The sequence below is a fragment of the Triticum urartu genome, chromosome 7A (assembly GCF_056163025.1).
Source record: "Triticum urartu cultivar PI428250 chromosome 7A, HENAU_Tu73, whole genome shotgun sequence".
Classification (NCBI taxonomy): Eukaryota; Viridiplantae; Streptophyta; class Magnoliopsida; order Poales; family Poaceae; genus Triticum; species Triticum urartu.
In genome coordinates this window covers 114,056,993-114,062,323 of record NC_141879.1, presented here as the reverse complement: position 1 = coordinate 114,062,323, position 5,331 = coordinate 114,056,993, and the positions used below count along the sequence as shown (strand labels likewise).

Genomic DNA, 5,331 nt, shown 5'->3' with positions numbered 1-5,331 from the left:
TGCTATAGCGTGCTATAACGGAGCTATAGCGGGCTATTTAAAACAGTGGGAGCAACTCGAGAAGCAAACCCTCGAAGTATTCTCCAACGCGGCGGCAGAGCACGGACTGAACGACGCCAAGCCACCCCGAATCGGTGCCTCCTCGCAACGACCAACGAAGCCCTCAACACCTCCCACAACCCGATTGTCGATTCCCTAAACCAAGCATTGACGGTCTGACCGCCTCCCCCAAGTCATGCCTCATCGACTCCTCCTCCTCCTCTTTCTCTCTCCCGAAACGCAGAACAAAGGGATAGAGGATACGGGCGGTCGGGCACAAAGAGTTTGACCGGATGAGGAACGTCGGTTGCGCGGAAACACACGCCGCCGCGGAAGTGATCCTTAGTGGCAGGGCCGTGGAGGAGATGGGGACAGAGCTGGCTGCCCTGCCATTTGGCCATCGTTAGTGTTGAGTACGGGAGGGGGATGGGCCAGCGGGAGTCGGAGCAAAGAGTGGATGGCAGACAGGGAACCTCGAGGTGGCCGGTGACCTATGGAGGAAGAGGCAGGCGGCAAGCATCCTCGGATTGCGTCACGAATCTCGGCGGGGGATACAATAGGCAAGGAGTAGCCGTAGATGATATCCGCCATGCCGGTGAATGCTAGGTTGGCGGCGGCCGCAACCCTAGCTTGGTGGCGCCCGAAAGTAGAAGGAGAGAAGAGAGATGGGATGACGACGGGAGTGTGGGAAAGGGGCTTAGGTTGGGTTTCTTGCGAGGGCAGCGAGCAGTGACGGCCCAACATAACGAATTGCCGACTCCAGGTGGTCCCATCAGCCTCGATTAACCACAGCGCTGTAAATCCTGGGAGCTTAGGCTGGTCGTAATGTAAGTATCATAGCTAGTATCATGCATGTCAAGTAGGCAATTTTGATGATGTGGCATAGAATTAAATGAAGAAAGAGATGATTGAGTATCATACAATGATATCGTATCATAATAAATGCAATGCTACTATGTGTCATGCATGCAATAAATAAAGTCATCTATGATACTAGTAGATGATACTATGCATTAGGAAGGTAGTATCACACACTAGTACCATATGCATGATACTAACTTATGATACTACCCATTACAAGCAGCCTTAAAAACTGTAGTGATAAGAAACATTTAATAGGGCGGTGCCAAAACAGTTTAGCTCTGAAGAATATTTTATTTCAAACTTGGCAGGGGCCGCGCAAACACGTACCCACTCTATCACAAATTATGACGTCCACTCTCCTTTAAAGGGGAGATAGTAGATCAACACGCTCACAAAGTGCAATGTGAGCAATTGGTCTAGGCCATGAGTCTTATTGATCATCCATAAACCCCGTCCAGGTAAGTAATTTTCAACGTTGTCATACCCTCCACATATATACACATCTTCCCCGAGCCGTTCTTCTCAATGTTTCCATGTGGGATTAAACTGGACGCAGTTACCAGGTCTAAACAGATCACACGTTGGCTAACCAAATACGTATTTGCAGACTCATCGGCGTTAGGAAGGCCGAGGGATTCAAGGGGCCATATAGCGGCCCATTAACGCAATTACACAAAGCCAGCCCCTGCGTTCCATGTCGTCGTCGTCGTCGTCCTCGGCGACGAGGAGGATTTTCGGTTGCTCCGAATTGAACGGCTCATGTAGCAGGCTTGGACGCACTGAGCCGGCCGGAGATGCCACGGGCTCGTGCCCAAATCCTTGTGAACTCGTGCTATCGCGCGTTGTATATACTAGTAGGTGCGTGTGTGTGTGAGACCTTGCCTGTGGTGGCGTCGTGTGGTTGTGTGCTGTGTTGTTTCCTTGATACGTTATAGTTGGTGGTTGCTTTATTTATAAAGCGGGGTGAAAGCCTTTTTCGATATGAATCAAAAACTTAAGGGTCATATCCGCGTAGTGTTTTATCCTTGCTTTGGTTAATTTGATTTGAAATTGCCGATGACTGCGTTTTTAACAGATCTTACTTTAACAGATCTAACCGTATGAAACAAAAGTTTTCTCATAAAACCTAAAATATTTAACGGGTATGAAGAGTATTATTAAGTGTCATGAACCAATGCGATCATCTAGTATAACCCACATTAGAGGATAACGTGCGCTTCACCGTACCAGTCTTCACTTGTGGGATTAGCGCTTTTATATTTAGTAGATTATTATGATCATTGTTTTATCTTAATTTTACTTGTGTTGGCTTGAGTTTTGATTATGATATGGCCGTGTTTTTTATATTTATATAACGTGTCGGGTTGCTGTTGAAGACAATATTTGTTTCAAGAGGAAACTAAAATTGTTTAGTGCATGTTTGTGGTGTCTTTACACGCTTCGGCCGTTATGTGAGCCGGTGGTGTTTGTTTGAGCCTCTTGCTCCCATTCCACATTGAAATCATGGAATTGTTGCTATAATGCTTACATGGGCTAGCCCACGAAGCTCTCGCTCACTCGGCTTTGACTCCTTGCTCCTCTCGGTCGCTTAGTCTTTGTTCGCTCGCACCAATGTAACTCACAAAAATCAACTCTCTTTTTTTCTATTTGAAAAGAGTTGGTCATATTAAAAAGATGGTCAAGGATTTTTAAAAATGTTGTGAATTTTAAAAACCATGAATTTTAGAAAATATTCATGAATTTGAAATATATTTATCGATTTTAAGAAATGATGGCAAATTAAATAAGTTTTCAAATTTATGAAATGTTTACAAACATTTAAAATGGTCATGAATTTTAAAAATATCAGTGAATTTAATAAATATTAATGAATCTAAGAAAATAATATTTTCTTAATGTTCACAGATTTTAATAAGCGTTCTGAATTAAAAAGTGAGAAAAAAGGAAAAAATTGAGAAACACACACCCTTACTAGGTCTCTTAGCGACTGTGACGCCCCAAGACCGGAGCTTCAGACGCCTTTCATGTTTTTCCGGATTTCGTCGTGTGATTTGTTTGGTTCATTGCATTCATCATTGCATCATATGCATTGCATCATGTCATCATTCCATCATGTCATTTAATTTTTCTTAACTCAACTAAACAAATGGCATGAATCTTTGATCCATTTAAATCGAGGGAATTCACATGGTGATTCTCTTTACAACTTATCCTCTCGATATTTAGAGAGCTATAGTAAATATTCCAATTATGTGGAATTACCATCACACACTTGCAAATATTTCCCCATGCCTTTGTCCCATTCCCCCCCCCTTCTCTATTAATGTCCATTCTTTTCCTATAAATTCTAGACCGTGCCAGGACCACCTCCTCCAATTTTCAGATCCTTTGAACTTGTTTTGGTTGGATTCAAAAATGGCTCAAGTTTGAATCTAATTCAAACTTGAATTATTTTTCTATCTCTAAAATATTGCCAAACCATGTTATTCTATTTGTGCAAAGTTTCGGCGCTCTAAGAATATTTTATTTCCTGAAATATTCTTTCCCTAACCCTCTCCTTTTTTTCTTCTCTCTATTTGTTTTTTTTTCTGTTAAAGCAAATTAGAGAGGAGTAGGAGAGAGTAGGCCAGTCCAGGCCGGCCTCCCTGGGTCTCCCTAGGCCAAACTCTAGGCCGGCCCTTTAGACCCAGCCGCCCCCACCAGTTCCATAACCCTAGGCCCAACATCTCCCCTCGCTACCCTCTCCCGATCCCACTCCTCGTTTCCTCGCGCCGCCAGGGAACCGCTGCCCGATCCCATCCTCCTCCCACGATCCCATCTCCTTCCCTCCAGCGCCGCGCTCAATCCCCCCATCTCTCCTGCTCATCCCGATCCCCCTCGCTCTTCTTCCCCTCATCTCCCTTTCCTCCCTTCCACTTCGAGCCAGGGGAGGAACCTCCCGCGCCCAATCTCCTCCAGGACCCCGACGCGACCGAGCCTCACACCCCGGCACCCCTGCAGCTTCTCCTCCGCCAGGCGCCGCAGGCCGCCGCCCTGCACCCTCGCGCCTCAGCTCCTGCCTTCCTCTGCAGCGCCAGGCTGCAAGCGCGCCTCCTCCTCGCCGAGTCACCGTCACTCGAGCGCTCGAGGAGAGGAGCTCCTCGAGCACCTGCACCCCGCACCCGGCATCCTATGCGCCCAGCAGGAGCCCCAGCACCGGTCGCCCTACACCCGCGAGCACCACTACCTCCGGCGCGTCTCAGCCTCTGTTTCCGGCGACCTCGACCTCCCCTACGACAGCCTCCTGCATTGAGCAGCAGTAGCTCGACCGTTGCGCATGACTCTGTGTTTGACCCCGGGAGCACTTTCGGGTCTTTCCCCAACATCGTGTGTTCTTTTTGGAGCACGTCAAGATCAGGGCCCTAGTACCACGACGACCAATGCAAGTTCTGCTACCGTCGCCAAAACCCGAGATGAAGTACCCCGACGGTTCGTCGAGACCGGCAAGTCACAAGATTGTCCTGGATATCGTCACGTACCACGACGACCCTCAAAGAGTTCGGATTCGACAAGTTCGACTATGGAACGGGAACCAGTACTTCTACTACCGCCGTCTTCGGAATCGCTAAGAATGTCAAGTTCCTCCACGACGCCCGACGCCTAAAATGATCACCGAACCGGAAATAACGCCAAGTACCAGGACGACGAGGACCGCCAAGTTCGTCTTCCGCCGTCTCCGAAATCGTCAAGTACCGCTATGAGATGTGCAACTACTTCCACGACGAAACGAGAACAACTACCGCCGTTGAAGGCCGTCAAGTGAACATCTACCGACTACGTGTACGACCTACTCCGTGAATGTGTACCACTACGTCCGGAGACCGCGAACCCGTCAAGTCCGACAACGTTTGTGTACAACTACCGACGACGCGCATGTTGCCAAGTGCCCTCTTCGGATCGTCATGTTCGACTACCGATACACATGTACCACTACCGTCGTCGAGATCGCGAGAACCTCTACTGTCGACCCTAGAGCATTCGATATCGACTACTTCCACTACCGTCGTCGCGAGAACGCCTACTTCCCTCTAGGAACGAGAACCGTCCCCTATGCACGCTCCGAAAGGTATAACCGCCGAGACGGCCGCCCGTGAACTAATGCATGTGCGATGTTTGAGATGCTCGTGTTTGCACCGTGTCCATATTGCCATGCGTTTCCTTGTCGCCAACTCGTGGGACACCCGGAATTCAGGAGCGCCCCACCATCTTTTGCACACATCCGCACACTTCTCCTTTGCATCGGTATCTCAGTCAAGTTACAGGAACCGGAACGCTACCGTGGCACCGTTTTCGTTATCGTTGCCGTGGCACCCCTTTCCTTTCCACCACGGTGACAAATACTTCATAATGCTCTTGTCAACTTTTAATAAAAATTGCATAAAACTTGTT

The 5,331-nt window shown here is 48.1% G+C and overlaps 1 non-coding gene across 1 annotated transcript; it reads right to left on the bottom strand.

Annotated features, from left to right (window-relative positions):
* Positions 1-1,207: 1,207 nt before the first annotated feature.
* Positions 1,208-1,369, bottom strand: LOC125526218 (U1 spliceosomal RNA). Its single transcript, XR_007291629.1, has one exon. It is a non-coding gene; the product is annotated as a U1 spliceosomal RNA (small nuclear RNA).
* Between the last annotated feature and the right edge of the window lie 3,962 nt (positions 1,370-5,331).